Source organism: Motacilla alba, chromosome 12 (genome assembly GCF_015832195.1).
Source record: "Motacilla alba alba isolate MOTALB_02 chromosome 12, Motacilla_alba_V1.0_pri, whole genome shotgun sequence".
Lineage (NCBI taxonomy): Eukaryota > Metazoa > Chordata > Aves > Passeriformes > Motacillidae > Motacilla > Motacilla alba.
Window position 1 is genome coordinate 20060039 of NC_052027.1, and position 16598 is coordinate 20076636.

General features: G+C 48.0%; 1 protein-coding gene across 6 annotated transcripts in view; it reads left to right on the top strand.

Annotated features, from left to right (window-relative positions):
• The first annotated feature begins 2072 nt into the window (after nucleotides 1–2072).
• Nucleotides 2073–16598, top strand: part of FBLN2 (fibulin 2) — a 90796-nt gene continuing 76270 nt past the window's right edge. Inside the window, exon 1 of one of the 6 annotated variants that reach the window (XM_038149410.1) lies at nucleotides 2073–2201. The gene's annotated coding sequence lies outside the window, so the exon portion shown is untranslated. Of the gene's footprint in view, nucleotides 2202–3072; nucleotides 3216–3524; nucleotides 3689–13654; nucleotides 13871–16598 lie in introns of those variants that run through there. The other 5 variants (XM_038149409.1, XM_038149408.1, XM_038149405.1 and 2 more) reach the window with 5 other exon arrangements.

Consider the following 16598-nt stretch of genomic DNA (forward strand, 5'->3'; position numbering starts at 1 on the left):
TACCCTCTCTCCTTTGGTGCACAGTACAGAGCTCAGGGCTTCAGGAGAGTTGGAGATTAAAAAAAAAAAGGGCTGGATTCAAGTCCAAACTTTTCTCTTGAAATCAGACTTCCAAAGAGTTAGTTGAGCTTTCCAAAGCTAGTCCCTGAGTGGGTGTGTGCTTATCCCACCCATGAGGATGGCTGTGTGGATTCACACGACCTGCCTTATCCTTTCAGTCTCCAGACAATGTTATCAGTTTTCTTTCATTCAGAAATGATGGATATTTCCATTTAGCCTCACTTCATTAAATCTTGGATGTATTAGTTCTTCAGTGTCACTTGAAGTCAATGCAAAATATTTTAAGTGATCTTAAGTTATTAAAAATATGGCTCAGAAACAGAATAATTTTTTTTCTTGGATAAATTGAGTGAAAGCACTGCCTGAGGACAGGTCACCAGCACAGGGCTCCAATTTTTGGGTTAGGTTTAGGACTTCCTGAGTTTATCCAGGTGTGTGGTGCTCTGGTGAGGTGCAGCTTGTACCCCCTCTTCTATATGAGGAAGGATTTGGGAGCTTGAAAGTATCTCCCATGTGCATCAATTGGTCTGATGAGAGAATTTAAACCTACCTACAGACTTTACCTTGCTTAGGGCATCATGGCTTTAACAGGAAAAGATGCTGGACTGATTTGGGGAGTCTCCTGTAATTCCTGGTTTAGTTTTATCACAGTCCTAACTCCTTTGGTCTCTCCTGGTGTTTCTCAGACACACAGCTCAGGGTGTTGAGCTGGCAGATGTGGGCTCGCTGTCAGCTCAGTCCCAGTCTCAGAGTAAACCCCAGATAAAGCATTGCCCCAGCTCTGCTGCTCCCCTCTGCTCCTGCCATGGGGGCCAGCAAGGGGCACTCACGGGCTGTCACCACACAATTTAAGGGGACTGTAACCCTGCTTTCAGAGCAGCAGTGCTCACACTGCATCTCCACAGACGGAGAGAGAAATCAGAGTCCTCTGCTCCTTCTATGCCTTCTTTTTTTCCTCCAGATGAAATTCAAGACTGTGTAGGAACATTTTGGGATGGCTAATTGTTTGCTTACAAAGTAAATAGCATTTTTCTCTCTGGCTAAAGTTACACAATGATTTTGTGTAGTTGGTCCATCCCTCAGGGTGTCCAACAGCAATCGGCAGGACCCTTCCCACATACACTGCAGCATCACACGATAATACAGTCCCACTTTCCCAAGCAATGGCTGTGTTGGAGACAGCATACCACATTTCAGAAATGGAAACTCTTACCCTGCTACTTTCCCCTAATTGTATGCACATTTAGTCTGTGCAGACTTCAGTCTTGCCTGTGAATGGGAGTTGAGAGCCAGGACCAGCTCAAAAGTTTCCTCAAATGTTGCATATAAATGCAAGTGTCATAGATCGGGCCAGGCTGACTTTGCAGGAGGAGGAAGGTGACCAAGCACTGCAGGGAGCTCCCAGCACTGTCTGCAGGACTGGATTCTGCTGCATCCCTTGGCTGTTGGGAGATGCAAAGCTGGCAGCCAGGCTGTGGATCCTCTGGCGCTTCCACCAGCTGTTTGCAGCTGTCCCCAGGGCCAGGCCAGGCCAGGCTGGTGCTGCAGAGCTGCTGGGCTGGACAGGTGGCCTCGGTGGGACACTGCTGAGCTGCTGCTGCTCCTCCCTGCTGGCTGACAACAGCTCTGGTGGGCACCAAACAGGGTCTCTCCTTCCCATAACCAAATGCCCGGGAAGATAGAGGAGCCCTTCGGTGTGAAAACACCCCGGCTATGTCCCAGTGCTGCCTGCCCCAGGGACAGAGCGCCAGGCCTGGCCTGAGGGCCCGGCTGGAAACAGCTGGTACTGACGGGACAGAAAGGCTGGGGCAAGCCGAGCCTGGTGCCCAAAGAGAGGGGGCAGAGCTCTCGATCCAGGACAAGCGGCTCCCTCTGGCTGAGCCCCCTAAGCTCACAGGCACAGCCCGCTGTCTGGCAGCGAGCAGCACCGGGCTAACTCCCGAGACCCTCTGAGGAGGGATGCTTTCCCGATGACATAGTGTTTGTTGCAGGGACTTGGTTCGTCCCAGGGACTTGTCTCTAATTTATCCCAGGATGGGTTTCTATAAACAGTCGCTATTGTCACACGACAACAACGGGACGGTCTCGATGAGCAGATCGGGGGCCGAGCACCGAGCGCTTCCCTGAGGGCTTACGGCCAGGTGAGTCTGAGGCTGCTTACATCTCAGTAGGCAGCTGTGGAACAAAAAGAAATTGAAAAGCCCTTATAGTACAACCTGGAAGACACCTTTGGTCGACAGAGGGGCATTAACCTGGGCAGAGCCAGGTGAGGCCCCTCAGCCCCGGGGCAGGCGCAGCACTCACGTCTCACCCCCGGCTTTTTCTTTTCCTTGGTAGCTGCGGTCCCCAGGAGCCCGGGTTGGGGCTGCTCCCGTCCCCGTGAACCTCCCCGCACAGCCCATTCCATCCCATTCCATCCCATTCCCATCCCATCCCATCCCATCCCATCCCATCCCATCCCATCCCATCCCATCCCATCCCATCCCATCCCATCCCATCCCATCCCATCCCATCCCATCCATCCCATCCCATCCCATCCCATCCCATCCCATCCCATCCATCCCATCCCATCCCATCCCATCCCATCCCATCCCATCCCATCCCATCCCATCCCATCCCATCCCATCCCATCCCATCCCATCCCATCCCATCCCATCCCATCCCATCCCATCCCATCCCATCCCATCCCATCCCATCCCATCCCATCCCATCCCATCCCATCCATCCCATCCCATCCCATCCCATCCCATCCCATCCCATCCCATCCCATCCCATCCCATCCCATCCCATCCCATCCCATCCCATCCCATCCCATCCCATCCCATCCCATCCCATCCCATCCATCCATCCCATCCCATCCCATCCCATCCCATCCCATCCCATCCCATCCCATCCCATCCCATCCCATCCATCCCATCCCATCCCATCCCATCCCATCCCATCCCATCCCATCCCATCCCATCCCATCCCATCCCATCCCATCCCATCCCATCCCATTGTCCCGGCGTGTCGGGCCGCAGGGCGCGGGGCTGCCGTCCCGCCCGGCCGCTGTCAGGTTGGACGAACCCGGGCGCCGCTTTCCGGCCCCTCCCTCCGGCCCCGGGGTCCCGCGGCCCCTTCCCCGCGGAGCGGAGCGGAGCGAGCGGCGCGGCCCGGTAAGTGCGGGGCAGCGCGGAGCCCCGGGCGCTCCCGGAGCCCGCTGCAGCCCCTCCACCCAGCGCCCTTTCCGGGACAAATGCGCGGATATTTCCTTGTGCTGTTCCTCTCGTTCTCTTTTCTTTCTTTTTTTTTTTTTTTTTTTTTTTTTTTTCTTTTTTTTTTTTTTTTCCTGTTGGTTTGAAAGCGGCAAGTTTTCAAAGGAAAAAAAAGTTGCTGTGGATGTTTCGGAGCTGTTGGTTTGTGGAAAACAACTCGCTGGGTGGAGGCGACAGCAGCCCGCGGGGCGGGGGGAGTGTTTGCAAAGCAAATGTCATTTGGCGCTGGGGGAGAGCTGCCCGGATTGTTCCTCAAACGCGTCCACCCAGTCGTGCAGGCTCGTCAGCCGAGCGAAAACCAATGGGAAGTTCGAAAGGGAGAGGAGAAGGTATATGGCAGGGCTAAGAAAAGCGCTCTCTGCCTGCTCTTGCCGGTATGCTCGGATTTCTGGAGTGAGCGGCGTTAAAATGGACCGGGGGCTGTGCCGGGAGCTCCGGGGGGACAGGGGAGGGATGTGCTGGGGAAGGTTTGGGGACCAGGCTCGTAGGATCAGTGGAGAAGCCGAGCTGCTGGCCGCAGAATCACTGCGTGCGTGCAGGGCTGAGCCAAAGCCAGCCGGCTCTCTGCCCCCGTGCCTCCCCTCACCTTATCTCCTCCCCTATCGCTCAGCGCCTTGTGCAGGAGCCTGGCGGTCGCCCCGAGCTGAGCCGCTCCGGGATGAGGTCAGAGGAGGAGGGTTTGGGCACACGGTCTGTAACACCTGCAGGAAGGGCCTTGGAGCTCGTGTGTGCCCCACTGGTATCGAATTTTCTCTCTCAACCTTTGGTTTTCTTTGGAAAGGAAAATTGCCGTTATTGCCAAGTTATGTTAGCGTCGAGTTTGGTTTCTTTGCCCCGACAGGCGATGAGCAGAGGGGCGGCGTTTGGAGTTTGTGTGGTTTTCTAACAGATCATCAGCACCTGAGTTCTCTCCTTTCCTGCTCCTCCTCGTGACACATTCTTGCTTTAGGCATCCCGGTCCTTTCAGATGCAAACGGAAGCTGTGGACACATCCCATAAATGTGGCTTTACTTGTAGCTTACGTCATTTAACAACAAAAACTACAGCTCGTGCTATACAGTTAATGGGTGTAAAATGTCTGAGAAGATTTTGGACATAAACCCCCTTATTAGTGGGATGGATGAAATTAGTTTTATTATGAAAGATTTTCTCCTAACGACAGAATGGAGCTTATAGAGGCCAAACCCTAGTGTTTTAACTAGTTCTTCTCTCAAGTGGCGTCAGCTGGACCTTCAAAATCACTTTGAAGACAGTTACACCAGCATTAATAGGGCTTATGTTGGCCTAAAAATTTATTCCAAAAATCACACTCTTAATTGGCATTGCTTTGTTGGCAAAGCTTTCCCAGTGCTGCCTTACTCTTCAAGAGCCATGTTATTTTAATTGCATCAATGTATTCTGTCATGAAGGCAGTGCTCTGAGCAGGGTTTATTGAGTTTAGTGTAGAGCCAGGAGCTTTAACTTTTCCACTAAAGACAAGAAACTGATGGCAAAGCCATGGAGGTCTTCAGCTCTGAGAGCTCCTCAGGTACCCCACTTCTGTGGGACTGCTAGTCTGAGCACACTGCATCAGGCTATTCTGCAAGTGATACTGGAATAAATAATAAGTAAATAGTAGCCTTGCAGTGTATATGAATACTAGGAAAAATTGTTTTCTTTTAGTTTAAGTCAGTTTTTGTGACTGAAGAGATCTCTCTTTACTTTCCATCCATCCATTTTGATAGCTTTCCAGTTGCATTAGATAATTATGTGATATTATACACTTCTAAATTTCTCTGGTCTACTTGAAGCTGGAAGAAATGGCAGTTTTGTGCACTGAGTGTAGGTGGCCTCTGAGAGGTGATGCTGGGCAGAGAGTCCCCCGGAGTGCTTGGTGGCATTAAAGATGACATTCCAAACAAAGCCCTTTCTGTCCCTCTCAGGCATGAGCTCGTGGGAGGGCAACAACAACCCCCATCTCTGGGGGCTGGGGGCGAGTGTGGCTGAAGATCAGCTGGATCCCACTGGAAGCGGCTTGTGAGCTCCCAGGGAGCCTCACCAGAGTGCTCCTGAGTGCAGCTTCACTCCTGCAGGTGTGTGAGATGGAGCCCACCAGGCACCCTAGGCTGCTTTTTGGGGCTTAGGTGGTAGATGGCAATGGAACAGCAGCACGGTCAGGAAGTGGCATCTTCTGCATCTGGTCATCTGTCCCTGGCTGGGATGGACTCCTGCTGTTGCACTACTTGGAAACTGTTTTGCTGGACAGTTCCTCAGTTCCAGGAGGGGACACTGCTGGGGCTTCCATGCTGCCAGAACCCCTCCAGCACTGCAGGACATCCCTTCCTCTGGATTTGCAGGAGCAGAATGGTTGCAGCCCTTCTCCAGGCTGTTTCCACGCTGTGATTTTATGCCTTTTTTGTGTGTACTGGAAGCTCTGAAGGCTTCTGTTGCTCTTGCTGCTGTCATGTCTGGTGACTCAGGTCTCACAGGCTGCACGGAGACTGTTGGGGAAGGAAGGGACCTTGGCTGTCCTTCCCCATCATCCCTGTGCCCCCATGTAAACCAAACCAAGCCTCCTGCCAACCACGCCTCTCTCTGCTGCCTTCTTTCCATAATCCAGGGAGATGAGAAATCTTTTCAGGATTGGTCTTCTCTTTCAAACTGTTCTTTGGAAACTTTTCCATGCCTGGGAGTTTCTTCCCATAGTTTGTTGGTACAAGGTGGGATTTAGCTGCTTCTGCCAAAACCAGAAGTGTCTCTTACATTCTGCAGAGATTTTGGTGGCTGCTGAAAGACTTGCAGTGGGCACACGCTTTCCTCCAGCTGCCTTCTGGCTGTTCAGCAGAGGAAGCCAGAGTGCTGCTGGCTGGGGCCTGCCTGCCTCTTCCATGAGCCTTTGACCTCGGAGCCACTGTGATCTCAGGTGGCCTCACAGTGCCCTGGGAGCTCTCTTTCCTCCTCTGTCCCAGGGCTGAGCTTGCCGAGGTGTTTTTCTTAGTTCTATGCAGATCCCTAGTGACAGAAAGAACTGTGACTCTTAATTACTGTGCCTCTTATCTCCTCTTCGATGTGCCACCTGCCCATATGTTTAGAATAAGGCTCTGATCTCGTGATATGGGATCATGCATTCACTTTTGTTTAGCTTTTCCCCTCATTCTCATGCATTAGAAATTTGGATTTCCTTCCAGCTCATTGGCATAACATTAACCTTTCTTTCTGCTGGAAGCGACACGTTGCCTTTAATAACAGGGGCCTGTATTTAATGTCCCAAGAAGTCCTTTCCAATTCCATGTTCATACAGATCAGGAGTTAAACAGATGAGACTTAGAAAAGGGCTTTCCAAAAAGCAGTTTGTTTTCTCCTGCTTATGTTATTGTGGTCTTTCTGTTGGAAATCAGTCAAAACAAACTTAGGTGTGAAGAAATGCAGCTCACTTGTGGCCTGGCCGCTCCTCCTCCTGCTGAACATGACCAGAGCAAGACCAGACCATTTGAGCTACATTTTCATTCTAGTGCATTACAAACCTAACCCATTATTTGTGAAAATTAAGCTGTGTTATTTTGCTTTGCATTATAAATTGCTTTGCATTAGGGCAGGCGTACATTCCTGTCTGTCTTGTTTGCTGACAAGCTATGTGGGTTCAGCCAGAGGCAGGGAGAAGTTTAAGCCCTGTCACTGCTCACTGACTTCAGCATGCGGATGAGGCCGGGGCAGTGTGTTTGAGCAGAGATGCCACTGGCATTTACTGCTGGGTGCACTGGAGCCTGCGTCTTTCCCCAGCGTGGGCTGGTTGTTATGAATGAAGGCAGGCAGGGAGTGCCCAGCCCAGTGCCAGGAAGGCTCTGTGGGAGGGACAGGGTCCCTGGCACAGCTGCAGGAACAGACAGCCAGCTGCCATGGGCTGGGCTCGGGCACCCCGGGAGGAACTGCCACCAGCAGGTACCTCCCACACTCCTTTCTGTGATACAAAGGCTGAGGAAGTGCCCCTCCACACCTTGCAGACTTTCTGCCTATTTTGGTAGGATTTTTTTTTTTTAATTTTTTTTTGTGATCCTTGGAGCTCATTTTTTCCTGTATCCAGAAAACCTTTTAGTAACTGCTAACCCCTTACACCTGTACACATAAGTCAAGAAAGGATCTTAATGCAGTTTTGTCTAGACTGGTGATGGAGAGAGAGAGAGAAAAAGCAATTCCTGGGGCAGGCATACATGACATTTTGGAAATAGAAAATGCAACCAGCAAAGATTATACCCCACCAGAGCTGGGAGAAGGAGTCTTATGGGTGTTCTTAATCCACCTCACTGCAAATCCAGCCAGGTTAGCTCAAACCACCTTTGTTTTTGACTTGAATTAGCTGAGTCTGCACTAGCACAGTGAATGTTCCCTCTGTCCCTCCTGCCAGACATGTGGTGGGGGACTACCAGCCAGCTGCTGGTCCTCAGCCATCTCCTGCTGTAGCCACAGCCAGGAGACACCATCTGTGTGTACCCAGGCTTCACTTAATGAGAGCTGGCCCATTTGGCCAGCAGCCGCTTGAGATGTGCCCCTTACACTCTGTTTGTGCTGTCCTGAATCATCTCAGCTTGGTACCTGCCCCTGTCTCATAGCTGTCCCTCCTGGGAAATTCCACAGGTCTCTGGTGCTCAGAGTGGGCCAGCTGAAGTCCTTCAGGGCATCAGTGTGGTTCCCACTGAACAGCTGTTTTACCCAGGGAATGGCAGACCTGTTCTTCTGCCCAAGCATTTGTGAACCTTTTAGGATGATACTGGATATGCATGGACAGAGGTTTAGAGGATGCCTATGGAATCTGAATTCCCATTTAAGTTATAAGGCAATGTGTTGTCTCAGCTTCTGTGGCAATCACATTTGAAGTGTTTTACAGAAAAAACTTCTAGGACTGCTGCTTTTCCATGTTACGCTCTGGGCTTTGGAGGTGAGGTTCCTTATAAAAAAAAATAAGGTGAAAGCTGGAAAAACTCCTTTGCTGGTGCAATGAATCAGATCAGAATGAGAGAATACATTTAAAACTCTGAAGTGAGACCTTTTCACAGGAGAGTGTTACTTTAAATATATGTCTGGAATGGGGAAAAGCACCCACTTCTGCAAAAGATTTTTTTAAAAATAATTAAACTCCACTGTTTAGAAATGATTAATTATTGTAACATATGAGTTCTGCAGGGTTTCATCTACTCACAGTAGTATTTCAAATGATTTAAAGTTGTTTGTTCAAGGTTTGCTTTTAGTATGTCATTAAATGTCATGGATTTATTCCAGCTGTCCTCCACAAATGTATCACTTGTGAAGGATTTTGCATGGGAACAGGCTGCCAGATTTTAGTTTTGATAGCAAAGCCCAGTTTTGTTTTATTTTTAATCTAGTTTTGCTTTGCTAATTGTATTACTGGCTCAAAGTGGAGTTGGCAGAGAAGATGGTAGCAGCTCTACTGGGCAGAGTTACTGGACTGGCATGCACGTCCTGCAACCCTCTGAGCCCAGGGTCAAGGCTGGGCAGCTGGTGCAGATCCCTGACCCCACTGACCACTGCCAGCCCGCCCCTGCTCTGGGCCCTGCTGGCCTCTGCCTCTGCACAGTTCCCACGAGCACTCCCTAATTTGCTTTAGACAAAACCAAGTGGATTATCTCGAGCCACTAATTAGACTACTGAAGATAATCCTGCTGCCTTTTGGGTTTGTCTCTTTTTCCTGAAGTGAATCAGCGAGGACTGAGAGAGGCTGTTCCTCCATTCACCTGGAGGAGCTGAGCTGCTGATCCAGCCTGGAGGCTCTGCCAGCTCTGTGGAGGCCAGCTTTTTATTTATTCAGTTTCCATAAGACAGGACACTCACATCTGGTGGCACGGCACGTCCTGTTCTGATCTCATCTGCCTCACGCATGGAGCTCTGTCCTGCAATCCATACAACATCCAGCCTGATGATCCTGAATGTAGGATCTTGGGCATGATTAATGTATAAAACTTGGATGGCTATTTGGGAAGGATATAATGTGATGCAGAGCAGATTGGTTTGGGGGATTTACCCCTCAGTTCTGAGCTGGTGAAGTAGAGTAAATGGCTCTGCTCAGGAGAGCTGCAGAATGCTCAGAAACATTCATTTGCCTTTAGAGCAAAACCAAAAATGCAGTCTGCTTTCTGACACGCTGTTTGGTTCCTGGCATGGCTTCCTGGATATCCAGGAGGATATGTCCTGTGGAAAGTGTGTGTAATAATTTGTGAGCTTTTGTAAAATACAGATGTTAACAGCCAGAGTGCACAATAAGCAATCTCTCCTCGCTTTTATTAAGATGTTTGCATTCTTCTCAAGGTGTTGACATAGCACACTGTGCCCTGGGGTGCTGCAAGTGTCTGAATATTTAGGATGTGTAAAAGAACATTTAATAATGTCTCTCCAGTCTGGGCAAACAGGTTAACTTGAGTGCATCACTTCTATTCCTGCATTTAAATAGAGTGAAGTGAAAGAAACTCACTGGGGTTTACTTAAATTTACTAAAATATCTCTTTCTGTAACAATTTAAAAAATAAATCGGCACATTATGATGTTTGCCATGAAGATGAAACATATGCCTAGACCAGACAGCTCATGTATGTAATTCTTGGTTATGTTTCTGTGGTTTGGGGTTTCTTGTCTCTGAGGGTGTAAATAGCACTTAAATTGTGTCAATTGTGTGTTTGTGCAGTGCTGGGCACTGTGGCACTCCAGCATGCAGCTGCCCAAAGTTCCATGTTGCTGCCACAGCTGGGGGATGGTTTTGCACTGGGAAAAACTCTCACTAACTGGGAATTGGAACTCGGTAATTGTGTTGCATCTAGATGATCTTTAGGTCCCTTCCAACCCAAACCATTCTGTGAAAACAGGCAGTGAAGTGTGTCAGGCAAGCATGTGTGTGTTTCAAATAATCTCCAATGGGTTCAAAATGAAATCTTTCCATTTGGTTTTAAGCCTGCTTTTCGAAAACTCGTTTAAAGAGCCTAAATAACACCTGCCATCAGTAATGTTTGGGCCTTAACAAAGGACAGGACTCTCATGTTGGTGACTAAGGTGGCTGCAGAGCTGGGTGTTCTCAGGAGCAGAGCTGAGGATTTCTCTGATAACTCAAGTAACAACTTCCAGTTTTCTCTCAATGCTGTTTTTTCCTGATGGGTAAATCAAGCAGGACTTATTTCCTCATTAAAAAGAAGAGCTAAGTAAAAGAAGACAAATGCTTTCTGCAAAACATCCTATTTTCATCTTTATTTAATTAACAGGTCTTAAGTTGCAGAGTGACTGTCATCCATCTGACCTGCCTCCCGTCTCCTCCCCTCCTTAGTGACACTGATATTAGAAGTATGGGAAAACTTAGACTGTTGGCAAAATGGGTGGAAAATCAAATGTTTAATGTTTTGCTTGAACATTTTGTGGTTTCTCCTGAAATTCTTCGTCTGAAACAAAGGATGTTCTTTGTTCTTTATTGGGAAGCTTGTTTTTACTTGAAAAAAATATGCAATGTCATTGTGGATTGCAGAAGTTTCTACAGAAATTACATAAGTTCTCTACAAAAACATTTTTTAAGACCTGGGAAAAAAGGAGACAGTTACAAACTGCAAAAAAAATTGACTGGTTTGATGTTTTTTTGGCAGATTCTTACAAATACATTCTGAGTCAAAATGTTAGTGATTTGGAAAAATTTTGAAATAGAGTAATTTCACATGACCCCCTCTTGGAAGCTTCTAGGTTTTGCATTCTTTGCTCCAACACAATTCCCACTGAAGAAATACTTCAAAAAACAAAGATTATGGATTCTTTTTAAAATGTCTTTCCTTGCTTTTCGGGTAACTGCGCTGTGTTTATGTATCTTAATCTCACCCTGATTTATATGATCAAAACAAAACATTTGTGGATTTGTTTGGAGTCTGCAAAGGATGTGAACTGAACCACGAGACGGGTGGAACTGGCAGGCCCTGGGTGCCCAGCTCCTCCAGCTGGATGTGGGGTGCTGTGGGGTCCCCTGGGCACCCCAGTCCTCTGTCCCCTGGGTACCCCTGTCCCCTGGGCACCTCTGTACCCTGGGCACCCCATCCCCTGTCCCCTGGCTCTGTGGCACCACAAGGGCTCCCTGTCCCTCCACACCAGTGGGCACGAAGGCCTGGGAGCAAGCAGTGAGGACAGGGGGATAGTGGTGATCTGAAGTGGGAAAGAAAGGTGGATTTGGGACGATGTGGTGGTCCAACACCTCCTGCCCTTCCAGCCAGGCTGGCTTTCACTACCGGGCCTCTGCTGTTAAATAGCTGGTAGTTGTCACTCCGTGAGTATTCCTTTGTTATTTGAGAATTACTGAGACACTTAATTGGCTGTTCATTAGATGCTTTAGAGAAAAATAAGATTTGATTAATCATCATTTCAGCAAATCATTGCCTGTTCTGCAGGCTAATGGAATTAGGCGGTGAAAGCTGGCTTCCTGCAGCGAGCTGTGCCTGCCCTGGCCGTGCAGCCCTGCCTGGCTGCACCTGGAGGGCTGTGGGGGCACAGAAACTGGAGTCACCCACACCAGCCAGGGATGGGGCAACTGGGCTGCCAGGGTGGTGGGGTGAGGAGCCCAGAGTGCTGCTGGGGCACAGTGCAGGTGGTGCCTGGGGCTGTGGATTCCTCATGCTGCCCCTGGATCCCTGGCAGTGTCCCAGGGGCTGGGAGCACCCTGGGACAGTGGAAGGTGTCCCTGCCCAGGGCAGGGACTGGAACAAGATGAGCTTTAAGGTCTCTTCCAACTCAAACCATTCCATGATACTGTGCTATAAACACAGCCATTGACAGAGACAACTGTTGGCATCCATTTCTAACTTTTGAGGTCACTTCACTTCCTTTTTGTTGCTTTTGTAAGCAATTGTCACCCCAATTGAGACCAAATTTCTGATCTGAGATGTTGAATTCATCCTTGAAGAATGTATATTTTTCTCTGAAATAGTCCATTACATTATTCCAAGTTTTACCTTACCAACATGCTAATTTCAAACATAACTGGGTTTACTAAATTATGCAACAGGGAAGATAGAGCTCTCACCTTTGCTTTAGAGTAAAGGTCAAGAGCTTGAAGACAGGAAAGCTCAAAGATGCAGAATGCAGTTGTTAAAAATCCCACACAAGGTATTTGTAGATGTTAAATACCAGGGCAAGGATTTAAAAAGCAGGTTCTTTACATTAAATTGCTTTGCTGCCTTCTGGCCAAGAGTAAAAAGTTATCCTAAAGGTTTTCTGTTTTCTGCCATCTTTTTGTCTTACATCTTTCCTCTTCCAGGATCCCTGACTGTTTCTTCCCCTTAATCTCTTTTAGGGGCTGTCTCTTGGCTGTTGAAAAGCAGCTCTATCTGCTCCCCCATCTGCCCAGGCTGGTAGAGGGAGGAGCAGAGACCTCCCTTCCCCTTGCCAAGTGGGACTCCCTTGGCCTCCCTGACTTGATTTAGCAGTGGTTGGGCCATTGACCATGTTGACATTCGGATTACATGGAATTTGCTTGCACAAAAGCTAGGGAATAGCACAGCCTGTGTCAGTTTGCACTTCACCCTTCTCTGAGCAAACTCTCAGGAAATGCCTGCACCAGGCTGGTGCTAGTTGTTATCTCTGGGGTTGGTGCACAGCACTGGGGACCTGAGTGTGGGGCTGGGGCTGGACCAGCAGTAGTGACAGGATTTGGGGACTATTCTCCCTCTGTTCCTCTGCACCTTCTCTGGTGCATTCGTGCTTGGCAGCTTCACAGCGGGTGTAACTCTCCCCTGTGTGGAATTTGGGAAGAAGAGGCATTTCCTCCTTCTCTCAGAGTAGTGTTCTTGTCAAGCATGATGGTAATTGCAAATTCAAACCAGAAGTATATCAATAACAATAGAAGAATATTAACAGGAGAGTTAATTGATAAAAGTTTGTAGGCTTGGTTTTTGGACACTGTTATTTGTTTAGCTGATGGCAACCCTGGAGAGGAACAGATGGGACTCTTCCAGCCCAACATGTGCAACATCTTCGTTGCCAAAGATCCCAGACCAGATGCCCAGGGCTTTGCTGGGTCTCGAGGGGCCTCACCAGAGCTACTTCAGTGACCAGCCTTGGCTTTGGCCATGGGGACGGTGGTGGCCCCAGCACCGTGGTGGTGGCCCTCAGCAAGGAGTCCCCTCTGTGTTGGGACTGCGGTCCCGCTGCACCAGGCACTCGGGGGAAGGGAGACAAGGGCCTCAGCAGCCCCTGAATCCCCCCTGGGATCTGGGAGGGGGAAATGAGCTATTTTAAGGCCCCATTGGGGTGGAGGAGGCAGCCCCAGTGCTGCCCTGGCTTTACCTGGGTCAGACAGCCCTAGGCTCAGCTTTGAAATGTGAAGCAGCTTCCTTAAGCATTGCAGGGGGTAAAAAGTGAATTAACCATATCATAGGCACATGGTACTTCCCTGCTCAGATTACACTACAAAATCTGGGCAGTTCCTAAGATAGAGCTGGAAAAGGGGATTTGGGAGTGTGAGCAGCACTTGGAGCAGAGCACAGCTGACATGGCTGGGAACAAAAGGTGACAGGAGAACTCGCCACATCTGCACTGCTGCTCATACACAGGTCAGCAGAAATCTTTCCTAACTGGACATTTGTTGCAAACTTGCTGGGAGAAGTGTAAAATAACTTTGTTTGAGTGCTTCCTTTGCTTTGTGCCTTGCGTTCTGCTAGTTGCAGGACTTGTGTCTGGCTGGGTTTCACTTTGGTTTTTGTACTTTGTTTTTCAGACTTACTTTTTAACTGTTCTTTAGGCTCTAAAGCTGTTGTTAAATATCTCCAGTTTAATGCAGTTTAAAGACTTAAGTAGAGAGGGGTGGGTTTGCTTTGTTAGTTAAGGCTGCTAAAGCTGGGTCTTTGCTGCTCGTGGACAAAGCTTTTCGCTTTTTTGCAAAATTCTCCATAAGCAACACATGTGTTTGTGCTATTAGTCAGATCTTCACAGGCTTTTTTTTTTCTTGTTTTCTCCTCAAAGTGAGCTTCTTACAAAAACAACTATTTTTAATGCCACTTCTGGCCTTCTGACTGGGAATTCAAAGTTTTACCTCACAGGCTGGAGCGAAAGTTAGCTTTGTTTTTGTTAATGTAAGTCAAGGAGTAGCAGTGATTCACTGTGACAGGCTGAATGTGAGCCATATGAACCGAGCTGCGCAGGCATAAAGGAGAATTGTGCTGCAAAATATCTCCAAGTAATTTAGATTTTGACACACTTACCACTTCTCAAGTTGCCTTTCCCCCTCTCCTCACACTCCTGCCCTTCCCCCACCATCCAGGATCTGATGTGATGGAAAAATATAGGCATTGTCTCTGGGATTAGGAATGGCTGGGCTAAAAGTGCTTTTTGCTTCTGCAGATTTTATTATAGCAGTGTGAGAGCTTCCCAGAGACATGGCAATTATTATATACACTTACGTAAAGGGTCTTAAATGATGACTTTCTGGGCTGAAATAATAGAGTTTTGAGATGATCGTTCCTATCCCTGGGAGCATGCAAGTGTTTTGGGCTGGTTTGTGTCACTGGGATGGTCCGTGCTGGGTTCCTGCTCCAAGGAGTGTGAGTTGTGTGCATTTGCTGGAGCCCAGCTCCCACAGCTGTGGGTGACAGGGGACAGGGGCTGCCTGGCCCCAGCAAACCCCAGGAACTGGGCACAGGGCCACTGTGTCCCACTCTGGAGGCAGCATTCTACAGAGCCCTTTTTTTTCCAGTTAAACACTACTGATTCCTTTTGTGTGTTTTGGGTTTTGTTTTTTTTTTGGTTTTTTTGGTTTTTTTTTTTCTGTAATTCTCTTTTTTTTCCCTTCTTTATTCTGTGGTTTTCTTGTATGAATGGCAAACGAAGGCTGTTTCAGTGTTGACTCAGATGGTACATACTCATAGCAGGACTTCATGTCCAGCCTTTTTGTTGATTAAATATTGTAGCATTGGGCTGTGGAAAGGAATGGCAAATGGCAGTTCATGCCATTATGAACATGGGGTTTCTTACCAGTCGTGTATGTGAGGGCAGTCAGTGCAATATCTATAAAATAAGACATATTTTAATGGCTCTTGAAGATTGAATTCTGATCTCTTCGGAAGTGTATCCTGCAGCTACAACAGACACACGCCAGGGGCAAGGAGAGCAGAGTTTGGTGTTGCAGTGAATTTGTTATAACCCAGTGGCTCACTCCGAGTCTCCTTCTCCCTGAAGTTATTAGCCAGGGCCCTGCTGGAAGTGGGAATTAAGCCAGACATTAAGGTCATGTTGTGACCCACTTTTGCTGTTTAATGTTGAATGGGAAGTTTTAAAAGCAAACCAAAAATAATACATTAGATACTATTTTTGAGGCAAAACCCCAGCAAAATGTCTGTCATCAGGTTCCAAATGATGCCTTGCTTCACTTTAACAATGAGCTATCCATTCTATGGTCTGAATTTATGGAATGTTCAACAGTTCTGTGCCCCTGCAGGAAGAACAGGTGGTACTTTTGAATGAGTTTTGCTATGGGATAAAATGTTCCAGGACTTCGCCAGATCATATCCATCTCTAAGAAAGGAATAGCATGTGTAAAGTAAACAAGATAAAGTCAAACAACTCAAAATCTCCTCCTGAAGGAAGAACAGTTCCTGTGGGCTGAGGTGGTAGTACAGATTGGAAGGTAATGTGGAAAGGTACTGCTTAATATTATTTTAAAGGTGAACACTTATCTTGGTGAAACATCCCAAACAGGAAATCTCCTTTATCAGGCCTTGGGAGGCAGTGGACAGGGTGTGAGTGGTCAGCATGTACTGACAGGAGCCTGAGTATAACAAGAGCACATTATTTTTATATCTTGTTTGATTTATAGAGGTTTGGCTCTCTGAGGAGAGCATGGAAACAATGAAAGTACAGATCTTGACAGTCCTTATCGTGCCCATGTATAATGTGGCCACCCCCACATTACTGAGAGGAGCATCTCCATCTGGATGCACACCTTGCAGCCTTCATAGAAGTTTGTCTTGTAGGTGGAACAGAGGATTGGCAGAATTGTGGGGTGTTGCACCGTTTTCCTTCTCCATTCCTCTAGATGACCAGGAACTGCTGGAATGATGGAGTCCATATTTTTTTTCAGAGCTCTGCTGGGGTTCACCCAGTTGACCTCCAAAGGAGTGATTGCTTTCTCCTCCCTGGCCTCTGCAGTGTTGTGGTCCACATTTGGTGAAGGAATATCCCCTTCAGTTTATCTCTGTTCCTTACAATTCTGTAAGCTTTGTTCATATTGCCCATAGAGTTGTCCTTTGCGAAGTGAAAAATCATAGGCTCTGCAGCTTCATCTAC